This window comes from Bactrocera dorsalis, chromosome 6 (genome assembly GCF_023373825.1).
Source record: "Bactrocera dorsalis isolate Fly_Bdor chromosome 6, ASM2337382v1, whole genome shotgun sequence".
NCBI lineage: Eukaryota > Metazoa > Arthropoda > Insecta > Diptera > Tephritidae > Bactrocera > Bactrocera dorsalis.
Genome location: NC_064308.1, coordinates 10,235,558 through 10,260,049, shown reverse-complemented (window position 1 = coordinate 10,260,049; position 24,492 = coordinate 10,235,558). Strand labels below are relative to the sequence as shown.

The window sequence follows — 24,492 nt, the reverse complement described above, 5'->3', positions numbered from 1 at the left end:
CAGAGCTCGACATTGATATGGGCATTAAAAGCTTTTAATAACACAGGGTTATATGGTACCACCCAGCTATTATCAACAGTGTAGTTGCGCAACGATGCTGTTTGACCTCCTTCTGCTGGGGATAAACGGCGATATTTTGAATATCCATCATCCCCATAGGATGTGGTATCTTGAAAAGCTTTTGGATATTTTTTTATACAGCGGTTCTCTTTCATACATGGAGCGTTAGGGTTTAAAGCACCGCATGGTCCATGTATCATGTGCTTCACTACCAAATCGTGCAAAATTGGATCGCTTTGCTTATTCGGTAATTCGGCGGAAATAACACTATCAACTTGATTTGCTGTTATCTTATTTTTTAACCAAAGCAATAGATGCACATGTGGAAGTCCACGCTTTTGCCATTCCACAGTATACATATGGCACTGAGGCGGGCCAAATATATGAGCTTTGTTAATTAATTTTAACAGCTTTTTAATTTTTAAGTTAAAAACTCTATTGATAATATCATAGCGCTGTTGAACAACAGTGTTTGAATCTAAATTGGTTTTAATTTCTTCCCAGTTAGGGTTGCATGTAATTGTTATGAACAAATCAGGCTTCCCATAATTCCTGACATAAGTCATAGCATCTTGCGTTTTTTCATGAAGATATCTAGGGCCGCCTGTGAATGTTGCAGGGAGAATAACTAATTGACCAATTTGATTTGGTTCTTCATTTGATTTTAAAGCATCCTTCAAATGAATATAGTTCTCTGCACGTAACTGTTATTTCGTAAATACGCCAGACGCTCTGTCTCAATTTTAGCGTATTGATCAACTATGTACTGATTCATTAACATTCCATACTTATGAATCGGGTTGAACAAATTTTCCCTTACCATTAAACGGTAGCAATAAAAGCTCATGCAGGAAACTGTTTTTGAGATAGGCTCTTTCGAATTAGGATCAATTTGTGGAATATTTGTGTAGTAACCGTTTTCACCGCGACAAAATATTAGTGGGTATTGGAGACTATCATAACTACGATCAAGGATGACTTCCGACAGGCACTTGGAAATCTGGAGTATTTGGTGGAACACTTTCTAATGCAGTTTTAAATGACGAAATATACGCGTTATGTTCATGCAACATGTCTTGCACAACCCTTACAACTCCTTTGTCAACTACTTGCGCTGCTCTACTACATCTTACGGACGCTTGTGCTTCAGAGTCAGAAATAAAATAAATCTGAAGGAATTGATGCCCTTGGTCTAATTCCGGAAACAAACTACCTGCAAAGTGGTAAACTTCCCCTTGTATATTAAACGTAGGCATGTAACCACGCTCGACAATTTGATTACTCCGAAATGAAGTAAATTGGAATGCATTGTTGTAGTTCCGTATATTTTGCAAAAAATGAGTCGATTTTGGATGATTACCTGTTAATAAGGACTTTAGTGGTTCGGGTGGAGGAGGGATTTCTTTTAAATAGACTTTTCCACCAAGGCAGCACATGCCAACTGATTCATCTGGATAGCTTTTGGCAGAACAAAAACTACAAACAATTGACATATTTCCAATTGAAATATATTGGTCATTTGCATATTCAATCGCAGCATCGTAGCGCATACCCGAAAGCTTTTTTTCACGCCACAAATGTTGGCTGGCTTCAAACCGGCGCGCATGGTTTCTAACCCTATTTTGCATCCCGCTGACTTTCTGTTTCAATCGTACGTGCATTGCGCTGTCTCTTCGCACGTACAGATAGTACGTCGTTATCAGTACGACGTCGGGGCATGCTTTTAATTAAATTTTTAGATTTAGTAATCGCTATTTATTCAAAAATTCTCGCAATTTTGAGAAAACATGAAAAGCGCTCAGTTCTATTCGCTTGCTAATTCGAGAATGATTAATAATTTCCAGCAGCTGACCACATGTTACAAATACACTCATGTTGCCTCGCAGAGGAACGGAGTGTGAATTTATTCTTTTATGAAGTATCGAACACGCTTGCAAACTGTCGTTCAGCATACAAATACATACATATGGTGTTTTCCGCGACAATGCCCATATCCAGCATTCCATTCCATGTCTTGCCGCGCATGCACATATATACACACATTTATATGGAAATATAAGTATTAATCTCTACGTTGGTATATATTTACAAATGTTTCAATACCACTAATACGTATGGGGCTTTGCGCGAACATGTTGTAATCAAACAAATTTCATTTCTAGCGAGCAGGTTGCGCAAAACTGTTCGCCTTGCCGCATGCATAGAACATTAATTGATACATATATACACATGTTTCAATTCAACTCTTTTTTTTCATTTATGCTTTGCGCTTCTCCTGCATGCAGCAACAGGCGACAATAATAACGAAGCTCGCATAAAACAGAATAAAAAATGTTAAAAGGGGTTTGTAATTTAATTTTTTTTTTCGCATAAATATTAATATGAACTATGCAATAACTGATGCAATTTGCTTAAGAAATGTTCAATTCATTACATCCTTTTTTCCTATCTAAATTGATGCAGTAGTTTTAAAGATATTGGAGTGTGAAGATAAAATTAGTCTATTTTTGAGTTTTTTTTTGCTTATTGTCGCGCCTTTATAAGCCAAAATATTTTTTAAGGTATCCTACGTTGGAGAGGAGGGCTCAAGGTATGTTTTGCAAAAAACCGGAATAAAATCGGTTAAGATTTAGCTAAGCTGTGAGGCTTTTAAGGCTTTATTTTATAAGTAGAGAAGTACTGCCGGAAAATGTTATTACAAGTAAATATTTGATTCTTTCTTTTTATAATTTTGTGCGTTTTTAGAACACAAAGTATTTTTCTTTTTGAAAAAATTTTAAAACGTTGAGTCGGATTTTAATTATAGTAGATATAACATTAAATTCGACTGTATATTTTAGGCATAAACATGCGTGCATAAATTAAATAAATAATGGACATAATACGCTCACTCTGTTTTCCTATGAGGGTTTTTGGGGATAATTCGGATCTAAATATATGTATGTATGCATGTGCCTGCGGGTATTCGGGCCGTTGATGCCAACTCCTTCTCCTCGGCTTCCACTTTGTTGTTCCTGGTTTTAGTACTTATGTTTGTTGTTGTTTTTTTTTTTTGTTTATTTTAGTTTGCTTTAAAAATTCACGCCCGTCTGTTTGTTTTTATTTATGTTTTGTTTTATCGTTTCGCGCCCGATTTTCTGTGTGTTGTTGTTTTGATTTTTTTTTTGCTTTGCAGTATTTTTTAGGTAGGTTTATATTTTCACCTACGGTAATTTCTTTCTGTTCGTACTTTTAAAATTGTAACTAATTGTCACCTCTTTTTTTGGTTTTGCACATAATGTTATATTAGAGGATGGAGTCATGTGTAGAAGTTCACGCAAGTGAGGAAAGTTCTCTGATCGCCATTCACTTGGGAGTGGCCAGAAACGATTCTTTTACATATGACTCAAGCAGCTCACGACTTCCGGTCTTTGACCAAGTATCCTCTGGGTAGCCTAAGAACATCCGTTTGAAGGCGAGCTAAAGTGAGAAGGCGAAACATCCCCTGCATAGGGTTGTACGCTGGGTTTGGGACCCGCCACGTAAAAAACACCCCCAATGAAAAACAACAAACAGCCTCGGATGAGAGGCCTCCCTTTTGATGACGACCATGGCAAACGAAATAAGGACTATGATTTGAGGGCATGCACCTGGAATGTCCGATCCCTTAATTGGGAAGGTGCCGCTGCCCAGCTGGTAGATGTCCTCGTAAAGATAAAGGCTGACATCACCGCCGTCCAAGAAATGCAATGGACGGGACAAGGACAGAGACGAGTAGGTCCTTGTGACATTTACTACAGTGGCCATATAAAGAAGCGCAAATTTGGTGTTGGATTCGTGGTCGCCGAGTACTATCATTCACTCCGGAGAATGAACGTCTAGCCACAATCCGCATCAAAGCGAGGTTCTTCAACATATCGCTGATTTGCGCCCACGCCCCGACGGAAGAGAAGGACGATGTGACTAAAGATGATTTTTATGAGTGCTTGGAGCGCATTTATGAGAGATGCCCCGCCACGATGTCAAAATCGTGCTTGGCGACTTCAACGCCAGGGTGGGCAAAAGAGGTATCTTTGGCACTGCGGTCGGTAAATTCAGCCTCCACGAGGAAACATCCCCAAATGGGTTGAGGCTGATCGACTTCGCCGGGGCCCGAAATATGGTTATCTGTAGTACTCGATTCCAGCTTAAGAAGATACATCAAGCTACCTGGCTGTCTCCGGATCGAAAAACCACCAACCAGATTGATCATGTTGTGATAGATGGAAGACACGTCTCCAGTGTTTTAGATGTGCGTGCGCTCCGAGGTCCTAACATCGACTCGGACCACGATATTTTTGCAGCCAAAATTCGCACCCGCCTCTGTGCAGCAAAAAACGCACGCCAACAAACACACAATCACAACAGACAGCCGAAAGATTTTCCACTCGGCTTGCACTCCTGCTCTCTGAGAGCACTCGTCAACAACTCGGTATAAGGGTATAAGGGTGGGACGGCATTTCAAACTCCTTACGTACAGCTGCAACCGAAATCATTGGTTTTCGGAAAGTGCAAAAGAACAGCTGGTACGACGAGAAGTGCCGTGTCGCAGCGGAGAGAAAACAGGCTACCTACCTCGCAACGTTACGATCGACCACAACACGTGCGGGATGGGATAGATACCGAGAGTTGAAGAGGGAAGCGAGACGCATATGCAGACAGAAGAAGAAAGAGGCCGAAATGCGTGAGTACGAACAGCCTGATAAGCTGGCCGACAGGGGTAATGCTCGAAAATTCTACGAAAAAATGCGGCGGCTTACAGAAGGTTTCAAGAGCGGAGCATACTCCTGTAGAATCCCCAAAGGTGATCTAGCCACCGATGCCCAGAGCATACTTAGATTATGGAGGGAACACTTCTCCAGCCTGCTGAATGGCAGTGAACACATAACACCAGGAGAAGGCGAACCAGATTCCCCAATCGATGACGATGGAGCATTACCCGGCCATGAAGAAGTTCGAATAGCAGTTGCCCGCCTGAAGAACAACAAAGCGGCAGGGGCCGACGGATTGCCGGCCGAGCTATTCAAACACGGCGGCGAAGAACTGATAAAGAGCATGCATCAGCTTCTTTGCAAAATATGGTCGGATTAAAGCGTGCCCAACGATTGGAATTTAAGTGTGCTATGCCCAATCCATAAAAAAGGAGACCCCACAATCTGCGCCAACTACCGTGGGATAAGCTTCCTCAATATCGCGTACAAGGTTCTATCAAGCGTATTGTGTGAAAGATTAAAGCCCACCGTCAACAAACTGATTGGACCTTATCAGTGTGGCTTCAGACCTGGCAAATCAACAACCGACCAGATATTCACCATGCGCCAAACTTGGAAAAGACCCGTGAAAGGAGAATCGACACTCACCACCTATTCGTCGATTTCAAAGCTGCTTTCGGCAGCATGACAAGGAACTGCCTTTATGCCGCGAAGTCTGAATTTGGAATCCCCGCAAAACTAATACGGCTGTGTAAACTGACGTTGAGCGGGACCAAAAGCTCCGTCAGGATCAGGAAGGACCTTTCCGAGCCGTTCGATACCAAACGAGGTTTCAGGCGACTCCCTATCGTGCGACTTTTTCAATCTGCTGCTGGAGAAAATTATTAGAGCTGCAGAACTGAATCGAGCAGGTACAATCTTTTATAAGAGTGTACAGCTGCTGGCGTATGCCGATGATATTGATATCATCGGTCTCAACACCCGCGCCGTTAGTTCTGCTTTCTCCAGACTGAACAAGGAAGCAACGCAAATGGGTCTGGCAGTGAACGAGGGCAAGACGAAATATCTCCTGTCATCAAACAAACAGTCGTCGCACTCGCGACTTGGCTCTCACGTCACTGTTGACAGTCATAACTTTGAAGTTGTAGATAATTTCGTCTATCTTGGAACCAGCGTAAACACCACCAACAATGTCAGCCTGGAAATCCAACGCAGGATTACTCTTGCAAACAGGTGCTACTTCGGACTGAGTCGGCAATTGAAAAGTAAAGTCCTCTCTCGACGAACAAAAACCAAACTCTATAAGTTGCTCATAATTCCCGTCCTGCTATATGGTGCAGAGGCTTGGACGATGTCAACAGCGAATGAGTCGGCGTTGCGAGTTTTCGAGAGAAAAGTTCTGCGAAATATTTATAGTCCTTTGCGCGTTGGCCACGGCGAATATCGCATTCGATGGAACGATGAGCTGTACGAGATATACGACGACATTGACATAGTTCAGCGAATTAAAAGACAGCGGCTACGCTGGCTAGGTCATGTTGTCCGGATGGATGAAAACACTCCAGCTCTGAAAGTATTCGACGCAGTACCCGCCGCGGGAAGCAGAGGAAGAGGAAGACCTCCACTCCGGTGGAAGGACCAAGTGGAGAAGGACCTGGCCTCGCTTGGAATATCCAATTGGCGCCACGTAGCGAAGAGAAGAAACGATTGGCGCGCTGTTGTTGACTCGGCTATAATCGCCAGTGAAGAAGAAGAAGAAGTTTTCGTCACCATAATTTTGTTCTGTTTTATTTTTTCTTTTTTAGATTTTTACTTTAAAATCCAATAGTGCCTTTCTGTAAGGCTCGAAGGACCATGTTAAAACCACTCAATTTGAGGGTATTCAAACTCAGCTTACACCCGTAATTAATAAAAACACTATACTGGTGGAAAACGTCCTGTGTTACACCAATACTTAAACCACATAAATCCTCCGATGAACTTGCTAACTATAGGCCGATTTCCCTCCTTCCATGTATCGGCAAAATTTTGAAAAAGATCGTGGCAAACCGCTTGATGTGGTATGCTCAGCGAAACAAATTCATATCACCGAATCAAGTCGCCTACAAAAAAGGTGAAGGCACGTTAGATTTAATCCAACTTGACTACTTCATTACCAACGCTTTGTCAAGCAAAAACCACGTGTCCGCACTATCTCTGGACTTCCACAGAGCTTTCGACAAAATTGGAGCCCATATTATTATTCGACAACTTAGAAAAAGGAAAATAGGCCAGAATATGATACGTTTTATTACCAACTTTCTCACAAACAGAAAACTCAAAGTCAACGTAAATGGTTTTCTTTCTTCAACACTCCCTCTTTCTAATGGTACGCCGCAAGGCTCACCTCTTTCAGCCTTCCTTTTTATCATTGCTTTCGATGATATTAGTAGGATGATAAAAAATTACAAAGGAGTTGAGCACCAGATCTATGCTGACGATGTCCTAATCTACACAAAAGTCTCTGACGTTAATTTAGCTCAATCCTTATTTACTAATATACTCGCCAGAATTGAGACTTGGTCACTGGAGTCTGGTGCTTCACTTTCTTCAGACAAAACACATATCCTTCATGTATGTAGGAAGCAAAATTGCAACGGTATTTCACTTACCCACAACCAAACTAACATCGAATGTAAAACACAGCTGAAATTACTAGGATTAATTTTTGACTCTAAGTATAATTTTAATGCTTACTGTAAATATGTCAGAAACTCGTTAATGACACGATTAAATATTGTTAAATATCTCTCGTCTAAGCATTGATTTATTCATCCGAACACACTAGTCAATGTTGTCAGAGCTTTGCTAACTTCAAAAATAGATTATGGGCTCCCCATCTATGGCAATTGCTCCAAAAGCAGTATCAACCTTTTAAATGCACCATACCATTGCGCAATACGGCGAAGTCTCCGGGCGTTTCAAGCCTCGCCAATAAAAACGATAATGGCTGAATCTGGTTTACCAACTATTCAAGATAAAATTATAGATTCTTCGCTCCAAATTCTTGCGAAAACGGCTGAGGACACCAACCCATTACTAAATACAACTATCACCCATGCCACGAAAAAAAGAAAAATTCCAAGAATATAATCGGCTATTTTGAGATGCTTAAGTTTCGCTGAAGAAAATAATATTTTACGTAACGCAACATGCACATTCACCACACGACATCCTCCCTGGCTGATCAATGATAAAATCCTACAGAATAAGCTTATGTTTTTGTCCAAGCAAAACACACCAAACGAAGTCTTTCAACAAACCTTTGTTGAACTGGAATCTACATAATTATACAAATAATGGCTGGAAGCTATTGTTTACGGATGGCTCCAAGTCCATCGATTCCACTTCGTTATCAGTTGTCACTGCCACAGGAGAAATTATTTGCAATTGGCTTCTGCCCTCAACGAGCTCTGTATTTACCGCTGAAGGATCTGCTATCTTTCACGCAGTTAATCACGCAAAAAAGACTAAAGGAAAGTTCCTCATCTGTACAGACAGCAAATCGTGTATGTCTGCAATAACGTCTCCTTCCAATCGCAATCCCATAATAGAAGTTATCAGGGACGCGGTCATTGGTGCCCCTCAGAAAATCCAAGTAATGTGGATCCCTGGCCATGCTGGTATTTCAGGCAACCACTTTGCAGACCTCGCTGCGAAAAATGTAGCCAGGACTCCTGCCTTAACATACTATGCCTCATCCAAGCAAGACATTTCTAACCTTATTAAGCACAAAAGGCATCAAAAAACGCAAGCGAATGGAAAACATTTAAACATCACTACGCGGACATAAACCCAGCCAGAAATCGAATAATGTACTCGTCAACAGTTCCAACTAGCGTAATGAAGACATATACTAGATTAAGGATTGGACACACTATCATAACACACGCCCACTTACTATCGGGTAAAAGCCCATCCATTTGCCCCCTTTGCGAGGACACCGCTTCTATCAAACACTTACTCACACTCTGTCCGATGCTTCACTCAACAGCCCACAACTCTGGCAACATTGATCTCATAAAACTACTAAGTGAACCTTCAGAAAAAAACGTTATGATTGTTTATAGATTCTTAAAACCAACGATTTGTTAAAACACATTTAAGCAACTTACATCTTTACTAACCCTTAGCAAATAGAACTTTTTACCTAGTTATAATTACAAGGCGGCTGAAGGCCTCGTAGCCAGTGCTGCGTTTATGTATTTATATAATAAAACTCCTTTTGTTATATGAATTATTATAAATAAAATAAATAAAATAAAATAAAAACACTCGGATAATTTGATGCACAATTACTTTAATTTTTGTTTATTTTAAGCACCGTAAAATTCGAAATATGTTCATATGAATGTTTAGTTAAACGCAGCGACAAATGTTGTTGGGTTGAAATAAGATGCTGCTCGCAGGAATTGGGTTGACCCGAATTTGCTTCTAGCGCGTGGGAACTGTTGTTGCGGCACAGTGCAGAACGGAATGTATACAAATATAAATTTAATATCTACGCGGCGCAGTGGAGAATCGATTTGTTGATGATCGAATTGGGTGTAACTGTGAGGCTTGTATAGATCGAATGTGTCCGCAATCCTTTTTCCCAGCCTTTTTGTTGAGTGGTTTGATTGATGTGGTGAGTTGTATTGTAATGTCGTCAGCTGTGGTGAACTAAGCTTTCTTATTAATGTGCGCCCGTTTTTCCGGGTAGAGTGGGTAGATGCTTAACTCATTTAACACATTGAGTGCCAAGGGGTTTTGACGAAAACCTTCCCCGGGTGCCAAGCACATTTTTTGCTATAAACTGGTGTAAAAGTAGAAAATATTCAGTTCTGCGCCAATCCCGGATGATTTTGTGGTTTATTTTGGATTTTATAACGGTTTTTTTTTGTCGGACGTTTCCTTACGACATGGCACTGCACGACGGAATTGCAATCGTAAAGGAGGAAGTCCCAGGAAGTTTTTGGTGTCGCACGAAAACGTGTAGCCATGGCACTCAATGTGTTAAACACCTTTGGCTAAATCCAGGGTGGTGAAGTACTGTGATCTACCTAGTTTTTCTAGGATTGAATTTAAGTTTGGAATTGGAAATTTGTCATCTACGGTAAATTGGTTTAATTTTCTGTAGTCGATGACAATTCTATATTTCTTTTTCCCGGAATTGTCTACTTTTTTCTTTACAATCCATAAGGGACTATTGTAGGGTGAATTGCTTTCTTTAATTATTTTCTGTTGTAGCATTTCTTCAATTTGGCGTTTTATCTCTTCATCATGAATTTGAGGATATCTGTAAATTTTGGAGTATAAAGGCTTATAATTTGTTATAATTTCATGCTGTACCTCATTGCTGCATGATAGTTTATCTCCTTCTTTGAAGAAAAGGTCTTCGAAGTCATTAAGCAGCCTTAAGGTTGCTTGATGTTCTTCTTTATTCAAATGGGAAAATTTGAATTTATCTTTTAGATAATTTTGTTTAGTATGTTCCAAATTGCAAACATTTTCTATGTATTGGGAATAATTAAATTCTTCGAAATAAATTTTATTTTTTAAAATTTCAACGTAGTTTTCCGCACAATTAATTTTTGTTTGTAAAGGTTTTCAGAAATTATGGCCTATTTTACCTGAAAATTTTGTGTTTGAAAAGTTTAATAGTTTCCACTGAAGGGTGCTAAAGCATCCAAATTCTTTTGGAAATGGTGTAGTTACTACACTTTTTTTTAATTTACAACGTTTAAAGTTTTGTATTTTATAGCATATTTCATTCTTATTTTGGGATAATTTTCCAATAATATCCCTTCTTTTAAAATGCTTGTAGTTGAATCTGTATCTATAAGGCAACAAATTTTAGTTTTTCCTATCGTTATATTTATTATGAGGACTTTTGTTCTTGAACCGTTATTAAAAAATTTACTTCATTTTCTCCGAGTACACCTATTTCCATTGGTTCAGGTGTTAGTGTGTTGTTGTTAGTACTTCTACGCGAAAATCTGGTATTATTGCTACTATTTCCTCTGCCATAATTTTGTGTAAAATTGCCTGAATTCTGTTCATTTTGTTGTGTATTAGTATTTTGTGTGTTTTGATAATTTTGGTTATATATATTGGTATTTGGTTTAATTCGTGTAACTGAGCTGTTCCTATTTGTGTTTTGATTAGTGTGAAATTATTACGTTTCATTCATAGTAAAATTTTGTTTGCTTGAGTTTTTTCTATGTGCAATATGTATAGTTCTAGTGTCATCTAAAGCTTTAATTTCAGAATATTTATTTATAATATCGTTAAGCGAACAATTTTCATTTATATGTGATCTCATAGTTACATCAATTTTTTCAATTGATAAGCTAACTAAATCTCTGTCTACCCTATCTGGCTTATAAATATAAGGCTTATCCTCATCAAATAAATAGGTTTGATTTATCTCAAATTTAGCCTTTTGAAAATAATCAAATAATTCTCTTAAATTACTTACTTTTATATTTCTGCATTTGTTAAAGATGTCGCCAAATGTTGTCTTTGGTCTTCCTTGTTGTATTAATTTAGTTTTAATTTCTTGCCATGTTGGGTTGTCGCCCAGTTCTTGTATGTGTCTTCCTGCATCTCCCAGGACCCATCTCTTTTCAAATCTACACAGATCGGCCACTGATGTTCCGAGTATTTAATTTTTTCTAAAACTAATATTGTTTTGTTGAATGGGCGATTGGAATAGATGCAAATTTATTACCATTGTGCAGTAAAACGCATTTCAAACTTCTTTTAGAACTGTCAATGAAAAGTCGCCACTCAGTAGGTTTATATTCTGTTAAACCCATGTCTAAAAGTAGTTTCGCGATATCATTACAGTACACTAGACCTTCATCTTCACTAAAAAATTGCAATGACTCTTTTTCTCGTGTCCTGTATGTCGTAATTGTCACTGTTGGGGCCAATAAATTTTTTTCTTTCAATCTTGAGGCTAACAATTCTGATCCTTGTTTTGATAAATAGAGATCACGTATTAAGTCACTGAGTTCATTTTGAGAAAATAACTTGGGCGTAGATGTTTCACCTTCCCATTCACTTCCACTTGTAGACTGTCCCGATTTCTGTGAATTTGGTAACATCATTGTTTCTGAGGGCATTCGAATTATTTTTGGAACGTAAATAGGCCGAGGAAGATTTTCACTGTGTAGTATAGGACATTTTGTAGATTGTAAATCTGGATATCTCCAGGTTTGATTGCGATTAAAACCTTTAGCATCAACAACGCAAAAGTAACAATCATCGAAATGATTTTTAGGCCTCATCCAGATCATCGGAATACCAAAGTCTAATCCAGAACATTCTCCTTTTTCTCATAACCGTAAAGACTCAACGCATAACTTACAAACTTTATGAGGAACCCATGGTTTTTCTAGTTTGTCCATTTTAAAACCGAAGTATTCAGTGTAAGCCTCCTTAACAAAGTCTGTGATGTTTCGTTGTTGGTTTTTTTGTTAAATAAACACCGCAAATATAACAAAACAAATCAGTGCTATATTTACACTTTCTTCTTGACGAACTCATATTTTAAAAGACAAAACAAATATATATTTAAATATGTGCAGTGATTGAAACGAAATATTAACTTATCAGAACTTATTTAGATTCACGTAGAGGTACTTCGTATTGTCAAATAACTGCGATCTCAGCTGTTCTGCGGAGCAAAGGATGGGGATCACTAAGAGTAGGGATAAAAAGCTGATTATTGTTCAAATTATAAGATTTGTGAAAATCATAAAAATAAGAGCACATTCAGTACTTTCATTCGTGAGCTGGACGCTTGAAAACATAAAAATTTTCACAGATATCCAGGGCAACAAAAAAAATCTTTTTTTGTAGAGCTGTATTACGAGTTCATAGTTTGTTTAGATACAGATTATATTATTTGTTTAGGTTTGTTTACATATATATTGTTTGCTTAGATACATTTGTTTTGTTTTAAGATAAGGTTGTTGTGGTATTCAAACTCAATGTTGATTTGATACTTGTTTGTTGTAGTGATAGCGCATTTCAATTTAAATCAAACCAACAAATAAATAAATGTTTTATACAGTAATGTTGCTGGGTTGATTTAAGTATTTTCTTATTATTTCGTCTACGTTGGAGTTTTCATTACATATTGTTGTTTGTGGAACTAGCCTTCCCTTCGGAGGAGTCCCGCTCCTGGCGCCATCATCATACCACCCCGCATCGGAGGCGCCATCCTAGGCCGCAAGCCCGTCGTAAGACAGGCCACTGCAACAACTTCAGAGGCTACTCGGGTGAATACTCGCCTAGGGGGGCCAGGATGTATAAATGAGCATCCTGCCCTGGACATCCACACATACACCACACTATCATACCACATCAACTCAACCTCACAATACTGACACGCCCCTTCACCATACTCACTTCACAAATCGTCAGGGCTTACAACCCACATTCCATACTACAAATGAGAGCACCATACATCGACACCCACATACACGTACACCAACCATCCACATCACACCATCTGATCCCACACAGCAAAGGGAAAAAAGGAACCACAAGGAGATCAGCAACTCACTTCGCTTTCGATCTTAGCAGCGACCTGTACGCGTGTGCGAGCATTTGAACCGAGCAACATCAGCGTTTTTTCCCGAGTTTTCGTCATTTTCATCCAGTTTCGATATTAGAAAACTTTAATTATTACCTTTTATAAAGTGAACATTTAAATACATTGTACACAAACAAGAAAACCGCGGAGGTGAGTGAGTGCGAAAATATAAAAAAATTTGAAGTGCACAGCAAAAAAGGTGAGTTAGTGAAAAATACAATTGTGTTAATACTAAAACCACATTCTTCCAGTGTTTATTTAACATCTTTAAAGTCTACTGAAGACTCTATACTTTTTTTGAATCTAGGCCTTTAGAGCTCTTCAGTTGGTAAGAGTAGTAATTTTTGTTATTATTTGACAAGTATTTTATAAAATCCATAAAACTTTTTCTGTATGTCTGAGAATTTTTGTTTCACATGTGTTACCTTTTTTCAAGGGTACAATGTGAAAATTGTTTGCTTAGTTTGGAGACAAGCGAATTTAAGCTGCGCTCACGCAAATAGATTGAAGGGGGTTTGACATACATGATTGCGGTGGTACCCTGTACATCAGAGACCTGCATTGAGTATGATCGATCCGGTTTGATCAGCCTCGCTCAAAACGGTCACAACTCAGCACAGCGGTTCGCAACAAAATTGTTCGATCGAGTTACGTGCTCAAAACGAAGGAGTTCGATCAGTTGATTGGATTGCTCTGCTTACTGATTGAAACTGATTGGTTGGTTCCGGTATGATGATTGGAAATGATTGTACAGAAAAAGACGATCAAGTCCAACGATGCACGAAAACTCAGAAATCGATCAAGTTGCGTTTGAATTGATTGTGATTAGACCAATCAGATCGAGAATTGCCCTGCGAATATGTATATACATAGTTTGTATGTACATAAGTATTTGTGTGTTTTAACGGAAACAAGTTGCGATGCATAAAATTAACCAAAAAATTACTGCATATATTTCTTCATTTTTAACGCTTAAAACTAAAATTCAATTAATGCTTAAAATTAATAAGCAATGGTAATGCTTAGGGAACACAAATTTCTAATTTTAATCACTTCTTCATTGAGATCCACAAAAACTTAAAATTAAAAAAAGGTTTATTTTTTGGTTTCAATCTTAATCGCTAAAACTTTTATAAAACGAATTTAAAAAAAAATAAGCTTTCAACTGGACATGGTCCGAGCCTATTTCTTTTTTCAGTTATAATATTTCAAGCTAAAGAAAAAGAACGCTCAGCGACTGCGCTGCTGGCAGGAACCAACCGGTATGACCAAACGGTATGATTGTGATAGATCGGAATGCAAGCAGCATTCTCGAACATTCTTTGCTGCTCACACAAGGCTTTCGATAGAGAAAAATCATAACGAAACAAGCAACAGTGATTGAAACTGATTGTTCGCTTCGAGCACGCTCGCTTACGATCATTCATTTTTGTTGAAGCAAAGTTTTCCGTCACAAAAAATCTGAGTCAATGATCGGGTATGATTGAAAAAATTGTGATCGTTGCAGCTCTCTGCTGTACATCATCGTTAGGCTCTTTGCGCAGTAAGGCAAATATTTTGCCGTTAAGAATTTCTGGCTTTTTACCATCGGCATGATTCGTTGAAATTTTTTGGTATTGACCGCTGATTTAATTATAATCGATTTCCTTTTTGCGTTTATGTAGCGATCAATATCAGTCTGATCAGATGGTTCTTTTTTGCTTGGTGCATTCTTATCTTGCATCTTGTTTTCTTTCGCTGTCCGGGTGCTTCACGGTATGCGAGGGTGCTTCCTGGTTGCTATTAGTGTATTCGTTATTGCCCGATAGCTGTTTAATGCTGACTGCGTCCGTCGCTTTATTTCCATTTTAGCTGATCGCTGCGATAACTCATCACATATTTGTTTATGTTTATTATTAATAACTTGCGTGCACTGTTTTCTATTTAATTTTTTGTTTTCAATTTACAGCTTTCACGGTCGGACGAACGGACGAATAAACAGACAGTCACCGGAATTTTAACTTTTCTAGTCATATTTATCACTTGTATATATGTATATAAACCTATATCTATCTCGCTTTGTTTTGGTGATATGCACAATCTTTAGGTGAACACAACTCTGTAGCAACAGCCTGCAAGAGTATAAAAAGAAATCAAAAGAGCTGAGTATGAATTCCTTATACTACCATTTGAACTTAGGAATGCACATTCCATCTTAAAAAGATGTGGAGATGAGGAATCGTCATATTATATATCATCTACATTATGGTGTTCGTTATTTACCAAGTTGGCTATTTCCACTTGAGTATCGTCAAAATCGTTTCTCTTTGACCTAAAAACAATTTTGGAAACAAAGAAAAATTTTTTCAATGCCGTTTAACCCTGCCTAAATAAGGATACTTTTCCCAATTAATTAACATGGGATTTTTGCACTATTTAGCAAATAATTCTTATTTCGTACATTATACTCTTTAACTTACCAACAATGCTCAATTCTGCTTCTATTATGATCCCTTTAGACGGAGAAATTTTCATATTGGCGCAAAAAGTTTATTACATAACCTTTGGAAGGGTCAAAATTTATTTGTATTGATTAAGCAAAATAATTAGAATAATCAATACAAGTGAGGTAGGGCTAAGTTCGGGTGTAACCGAACATTTTAAGTGTACTTCTGCAACTTGCAAGAATCAAAACCAGGGCAATACTTTAAGGTGTAAAAGTAATCATATAAAGTAAAGACAACCGGATGTTCGAAAATCCTCATATAAGTTATTTAGGCGCTAGGCCAAGTTTCCGCTCAAATGTATCTATTTTAGGCTCAAAGATACACTGTTCTGAGTAAAAAACCGCTCTCTTATATTCATTCGAATATTTCCTTATTGGCCGATATATGCGGGGTTTTTTAAGTATATAGGGGCCCAGAAATTACATAAGGGGTCAATGGGGTAATCGGCCTGTTTTTTGACATTTTTTTCGTAGACATTTTTATTCTATCATAGAACTTTTTTCACATATCATGAGATATATCGTGGAGTGTACAAACAAATTTTTTCGGAATTTTTGATAACATGTGTCAAAGAAATGGCTGGGTGAGTGAGATGCGATTTTTCATTGGCGGACACGATTTCCCATGTTTAGATCATCTGAAACACAAAAACCTAATTTATTCTTAAAAAGTACGTGAATGGTTATCGTCTCTGCTAGAATCATGCAAAAATGTTGATAAAGAAAAGATGAATTAACGAATCAGTAGTAGTTCGAATCATGTCCGCCAGTTTAAAAAAGTGTGTGTTTGAGAAAAACGCGTTTAAAGAGCCAGGTGGTCACTACGAGCGCTCCGAACGTCGAGCGGTATTATTATTTTTAGGCCTTTTTCGAAACCTTTACATGGTGAAGTGGGTTTCTACATTAATTCTAAGGGTATAAGAAAGTGCAAAAAAAAAACATTTTGAAAAAATATTACCCTACTGACCCCATAAAGTAATAGAGGCACAATGTAGAGGAATATCAACCGTCCCAACTTCACTCAACAGACGAAAGAGGAGAAACGAAGAATACTTTTTACTTCCCTCGTTTTTTCTGAAGCCATCCCGCCATAAAATTATCATATAAATTATACATTAAAGTGAAATAAAACACAAGTGAATGCAAAGAAGTGGAAAATTCTATACAAAGTGAGCAAACACTGCAAAGGAAACATCACATCAATCAAATACTTCAACACAGCATAGAAAGGAACTATAATCCACAGCAGGTTAAAATAATTAAATAAATTAACATAGAATTACATATATCTATAAAGTAACACAATTAACCATTATTGGTAATACACACACACATCCATATATTTATATTTATATACAATTGTATATTAAATAAGAAACTTATAACGTTCACACTAAACGAAGTAATTTTTAATTAAAGGCAATCGGCCCCCAGACATCACCGTTGCAATTCCAGAACCCAATCTAAACGTTAACCCTTTCGACTTATTGAATTCCAAACAGAAGTTGCAACGGAGCTTTTACAGAGTAGTACCACTACTACTTTCGAAAAGAAGAGAGGACGACCAACGAATGTTGAAAGGGCTAGCTCTATAGTATCCCTAGATACTATGCCCCCAATAAGTAGTCTGTCTTTCCCTCAGTCAAAAAAGTACAGGTTTCAGCCGAATCCATCAAACTCTCAGCGTTATGATAAAATGGAACATTGGGTTGTATTTGGTGAAAAAGGACGTTGCAGAATGCGCAAAACAGGAACACCAATATCCAAATGGCTTAAATGCAAAATCCATCTTCGCTGTAACAACAACAAAACTGCTTTTTGTCATACCAAACCTAATTTTGAAAATAATATAGAAATAATTGTAATCTTTCCAAAGAATTAGGGTTTATTTTATATACCACCTTGGCCCAAAGTTGCCCACAAGCAACTTCCGGTAGCGCCCAAAACGATGGGCGTGGCGACTTAAAATTTTTTCCAAATACTTGTTAAATGAATACAAAACCACTAATATTAAAACAATAATTTTCATTTCACGCGGAAAAGTTGGGGTCGATAGGGTTAAAAAAGTGCACCAAACAAACAAAAAGCCTGTACGCTTAATCAACAAATACCCAAACGAGTAACTAAAAACAAAAACAAAACGAAATTAACCAAAAGCAAAAAAAAAAAAACGGTAAGTGCGACCAATATTTTTTCTATATAAAAATAAATATAGGGTGCAAATCAGTTGTTAAAAAATACCCAATTGTCTAATGGTGTCCTAAAGTAGACTTAAGCACAATTTATTTGCCTCAGTTGGGTTGACAAAAATTTTATTTGCACTGGAAAGCACCTTTCCAAAGTAAACAGGACTTAAAAAAAAAACAAAACAAATGGTTTTTGGGGAAAATCAATTTATTTTATTCAAAATCGTCTCCTTCTGCTTCAATATACATAGCTTTTTTCACGGTCCAAAAGTCGTGCCACCGGTATAGCCGCTAGTATACCGGTGCAAACCTTTTGAATGGTCTCTACGTCTGCGTAACGCTTTTTTCATAGGCAAATGCACTTTTCCGAAAAGGAAGAAGTCGCACGGTGCCATATCAGGTGAATATGGGGAGTAGTTAATAGTTAAAATGTGATTTTTGGTCAAATAATTGTCCTGCGAATGTTGGATTCTGAGCAATTTTTGGTCGTAAGTCAATTTGTGCGGAACAAACCGTGCACACACCTTTCGTAAGCCCAAATATTCGGCCACGATAAATCGATGTTTTGGGGATGTTCAAATCCATTTCCATGGATTAAAGAATATGTATATATTTTGCCGTCGGCTATTACATTCTTCTCGTTGAACTAAAACTATATATCTTAATACATAAAAATCACGTGTCGCGTAGTTTGTTTGCGATGGACTCCTAAACTACTGAACCGATTTTAATGAAATGTTTAACACTGTGTGCAGTTTGGTCCAACTTGAAAGATAGGATAGTTTATAACTCTCCTTATAGTCGCATTATTTATTTATTGCAAATTAATTGTTTATTATTAGCAAAGAGCTATCCACCAGTTGGTGGCGCTAACAGCGGTATTGAGTAAGTGCGGTATGTTATAGTAGATGGCGCTACAAACATTAAAAACATTAAATGAAAATGCGTTGTTTGAAGTTTATATTATTTGTGGTAAAGTTATACGAGTCTATGACTTCCAAAAAAAAAAATAAAAATTGCGCGGGGCGAAGTTCGCCGAGTCAGCTAGTACGAGTATAAATAAATATTCACCCGCAATTACGTATCTACATACGAATAGCGCATCTACGCGACTTGCGTTATTTTTTTCGTTCAATCCAAATAATAAAAACTTCTTACCCAACTATGGAATTTTAAAATTACAACAACGGATTTAATTGAATTCGTGGAAGACCATCCTCAGACCCAAAGTGAAGATGAATCGGTCTACACCCAAAAAATTAAAAGGGTCAAACTAAATTCGCTTTATGAAATAGCAAGGCACTCATACGATGTTATCAAAAGAATTTCTCGCGAAAGTCATGAACCCAGTCATGAAAAAGCTGTCAAATATACGACTATTGCTTAGCTTCCATCAACGAAGATGTAGATACGCGTAAAACACAGACGTCAACCTCACCCATTAAGGAAAGGACTTCAGAAGGCACGATGATGGATTTCCCTCCCGCAGTTCACCTTCAACCATGCGACACCAACATCTTTTACGGAGATTATACAACTTGGCTCACCTTTCGGGATATGTTTAAAAACTTGTATATCCCTAACCCAAGGATTAGTAATGTTGCTTTAAACTACACCAAGTGATTCAAGAAACAGGTTGTGCTAAAAAAGGTTACAACGTTCGGTTAATAACGTTTTAACCAATTTAAACAGCCTTTAGATTGAGACGAAAAGCTTGGACCCGATATTGAAATATCTTTATAGTTCAAAACTACCTTAACAAACTCTTGAAACTTTTGAATATACCCTGGCAGATAATTCGAATATACCATCGTGGTCAAATTTCGACAATTTTTTAACTCACAAATATAAAGTTCTAGAATCTGTAGGAAATATCAAATCTTCAGAAGCAAAATTGCACACATTCCACACCGGTACAATTAAAAGAACAGACGAAAAGGAATACAACAATTTTCATGAAAACGTATCTGAAACGCCAATTGCTAGATCCTTTAATACTCAAATGAATAATAGTTTGAACTTTAGAAATAGAAAGCTGTAAGCTCCGCAAGAGGCAACACCCGATTCGAGAATTTCCCAAATTTCCCGCAGTGAATGTAGAGACACGTATCTCCACAATAAAAAAATATGGTTTTTGGCTATAATTGCTTGGCCATATCACATAGCTACAAAAACTGTAAGAGCACATTTTCGTGTCGTAAATGCTACAAAAAAACACAATACTTTGTACACAGAGAATCCAGCTTTCGACCTGACTCCACTCCAGAAATACCAAACGTCACTGATTCGAACCCTGAAAACGCTTCAAATACCGCATTACCCACCCAAAGCACAAATACAAATCGGCAAGCCTACACTACAACTACATAGTCCACTAAATCAATAAATATCTTAAAAATCTTGGATTCACTTTAGCAGACACTCAATTCAACAAATAGTGATATCTATTCAAATATTATACTCAATGGAGTAAAGAGAAACATATTAGGTTCACTCTAAGCTCAAAAGACAGAATTAGGATGGATATTGTTCACACCCGTAACTCAACCCTCCCAAAATTCCACCACAATCTCATTTCACAATAATGTGAATCCTGAATATCTACTCACACGTTTTTGGGAGGTGGAGAAAATCGCAAAGCAATCCGTAGTTTCCAAGTCAGACCAAATCTGTGTGGAAATTTTGCAAAAAACTACTCGTCGTACTTCAGATGGGCGCCATATAGTAACCCTACCCTTCAAGAAACCCGACAATATTGATATCGGGTACTCTAGACACATAGCGTTGGCCTAATTCTTCAGCAATGAACGAGCCTAATTTAAAAACCTGAAGTGAAGGCAGAATATGGCAAAGCAATTATGGAATATTTGGAACTCGGACAAATAAAGAACGTAGAGTATGACCCTTCTGTTAAAGCGACCCAATACTAAATTTCAAATCATAAAAGCTTAAATGATGTATTACATATCGGGCCTACTTTACAGAAAGACCTTGTTATTCTGATCACAAATTGGCGATTCTTCCAATTCGTTTTTAATGCGGATATTCAAAAAATGTACCGGCAAATACTCGTAGATCCTAAGCATACTCGGTTAACAAAGGATCCAATTTGGGAAGTCCCCTGAAAACACAAAAGAAGACTTAGAACAGTCCCGTTCAGCATAAATTGTGCAGCGTATCTAGCGATCCGTACCCTCATGAAGCTAGCCGATGATGTAGAAGAAACCCACAGATTAGCAGCCAAAATACTTCACCAATATATGTATATAGACGATGTCTTAGCTGGAACTCATGACCTAACCACGGCAAAGCACGCGATGAACTAATTTCTTCTCTGAAGTCTCCAGGATTCGCTCTGCGAAAAAGGACTTCCAATCACCCACACATTCTGAAAGGACTTCCACAGTATCATCTCTTAGAAACGGAATCACTGAACCTTTCGTAAACCGAAAACACAAAAACTCTGGGCATTCGATGGAATTCCAGAAAGGATTAATTTTTTTTCTTCAAGAATGTACACCCATCGATCTATTGTCTTGCAACATCTGGTGGCACGGACCCCAATGGCTACAACATGAAAAGAAGCATTTTCCAGCCATGGAAAAAAACACATGGAATTTAAACCCGTTAAGATGTTTGCGACAACCACCCACGAAGATATACTCGAAAGATTTTCCTCATTCCCCAGAGCTATTCGCGTTATCGCTTACCTATTTAGCGCAATGCCTCACCAAGAAGACGAGAGAATGATTACTGAAACCACGAAATAACCCCGGAAGAGTTCAAAACAACACGAAAGAAGTTAACTATTCACAATTCCGAGAAAAATATGATGTCTTGACCCGTAAAACTCAAAGACACAAGAAAAGTTCATTATTGACTTTTAATCCGTTCATTGACCTTAAAGAAGTTATGCGAAGTGACGGAAGATTAACCAATTTTGCAGCACTGTCATATAATGAGCGTCACCCTATTTATCGTATTACCCTATAATAGTCATATGTCAAAATTATGCATAACAAGGCTCAACAAACAAAAGGCAGCTCTTCTAAATGAAAGAACTATCCTAACCCATCCGTTTGCTCACACTGGTACGTTGCTGGACCCTATGACATCAAAAACTACACTGGGAGAGCATGTCTAATCACCAACGGATATATGTATTTATATGTGTATTTGTATGCTTCTCAACTAAAGCAATGCATCTCGAACCCTTTAGCGATCTCTTTACGCAAGCCTTTCTAGCAGCATTTTCCCATTTCATCTCGAGACGTGGATGTCCCGCCAATCTTTATTCCGAAAACGGAACAAACTTAATAGAAGCTTCACAGTTGCTAATTAAAGATCGGCATGAATTCCTACAGACACTTCGAACTCAAACTACATCCCTCCATAGCCATGAAAATAGCACACATATGGATGGATTATGAGCAGCAGGCGTGAAAAGTCTAAATCCCATCTAACAAAGATCGTAAAACTACCAAAAATCACCTTATTAACCCGCATCGAAAGTTGTTTAAACTCACGGCCAATAAGCCCCATAAGCCGTCGTTTGAAAACTTGAAACCTTATAGGTACTGTGAAAACTAAATATCTACACAGAATTTAGTCCACACAACCCATAAAGGCACATCCTATTGTTCACAACGCAACGGGAAAACCACGCCACTTCTAGGAACAAAAGAAGATTGAGAAACCAGACATGCAGATGAAATGACAACAAGAATGCATACGCAGCGGTAAAAACACGCCACGCAAACAATTCAACGGGATAACCACGGAGACGGAAGACGGAGAAATCAGACAAGTAGTCAAAATAACAACAAGCATGCATACGCAGCGGTAAAACCACGCCGCTGCCAGCAACATACGCGGTCCCAGCAACACACACCATCCCAACGCAACATGTTAGGAATGTGTTAGCACGCAGCACAGGCTTGGTGGGGAGTTAGATGGCCGATGATCAGTCAGTCAGCACGGGACTGTGACAGCATACGCACGTTCAGCGTCAGGCTACGCAGTGAGTTTATCCTCTAGCTAGTCTTGGTACCCTGACTTGTGAACGCCGTCTGTTAAGGGTGAGCTTGGTAGTGAGTTTATTCTCTGACCAACTTAACCTTTAACATCGCGGTTGCTAACGCAGTCTTCCGTGGTCCGATATTTTTACGCGGCAACAGTGGTTAAACAGGACATCACCAGTGTAGCAGAGGAGCGTCAACGTGTATATCAAGACAGCGTCATTGAAGCCTAAACGAGCGCCGGCAGAAATAGCCGGTCGCAGTCGTCGTAGCAGAGGAGCGTCAACGTGTACGCTAGGACACCTTTATAGAAGCCTACACGAGCGCCGGCAGAAATAGTGGAGTGTGATCGTCGTAGCACGGGAGCGTCAACGCACGCCGAAGGATATTGTCAGCGAAGCCTACGCGAGCGCCGGTAGAAGTAGCCGAGCGTGATCGTCGTGGTACAGGGCAGCAAGTCGTCTAGCATCCAGGAGCGCAGCAGAGCGGGAAACGGTATTAGCCCTAATAGACCACACTGAACCGTTACCCTGACAGCACTTTCCTCGGGCGACAACATTACAACGCGGGAGACAATTTTTTAACTTTAATTTAAATATATGTAAGTTAAATAAAATAAAGTACGATTCGTAGAAGAGCCCCAATGTTTACAAATTTATTGTAACGAACCCTGGACACGGCGAGTATACCTCAGCAATTTATACTTGTAAGAAGCAATGGCAGCAAAAAGCTTCGTTACAATTGGCGCCCAAGCAGGGACCCTGCGGATCGTATAATATCAGTAAAACGTTTAACACAGAAATGGTAGATCTCATGTAGTTAGACAACGTGTCCAAGGAGCAACTAATCTCCTTCTCGCAGAGTCTGGGAGTTGACCACATAGGCACCACGCGGGAGATTCGTAAGCGCATAACTACACTGACAGCCAAGAAAAATTTTTAAAAATGGAAGCTACATACAAAACCAGCGAGATCGCTTCACGAGACGAAGGCGATCAGAAGACAACATTTCCACCAGATCCAGACAGAGGTACCGCCAGCACGTTCGCGGAATCATCACGACTACAGCCGCCATCAATAAACAGGTTATTTCAACAGAACCACATTGTTATATTCGCACCCATCATCGACTATGTGAGGAAGTGGTCCGTGAAATACGACGGTGGGCGAGATCCATTAGCGTTCGTCGAGTGATTGGAAGAGCTCTCCGAAGTTTACATGATATACGTTGACATCATTCCGAGACCCGTGCCCGAACTACTGTGCGGTACCGCTCTCCAATGGTATCGCAACAATAACGAACATTGAGAGAGTTGAACTACTTTCAAAAATGACTTTCTGCGCTTCTTCTTACCAGCACGTTACTTCGAACGCCTCGAGTATAACAT

The 24,492-nt window shown here is 38.6% G+C and overlaps 1 long non-coding RNA gene across 1 annotated transcript; it reads right to left on the bottom strand.

Moving 5' to 3' along the window:
* Positions 1–14,493: 14,493 nt before the first annotated feature.
* LOC125779216 (uncharacterized) lies at positions 14,494–19,633 on the bottom strand. Its single transcript, XR_007423185.1, has 3 exons — positions 15,876–19,633; positions 15,582–15,727; positions 14,494–15,527 (listed from the first exon to the last, which is right to left on the bottom strand). It is a non-coding gene; the product is annotated as an uncharacterized LOC125779216 (long non-coding RNA).
* Between the last annotated feature and the right edge of the window lie 4,859 nt (positions 19,634–24,492).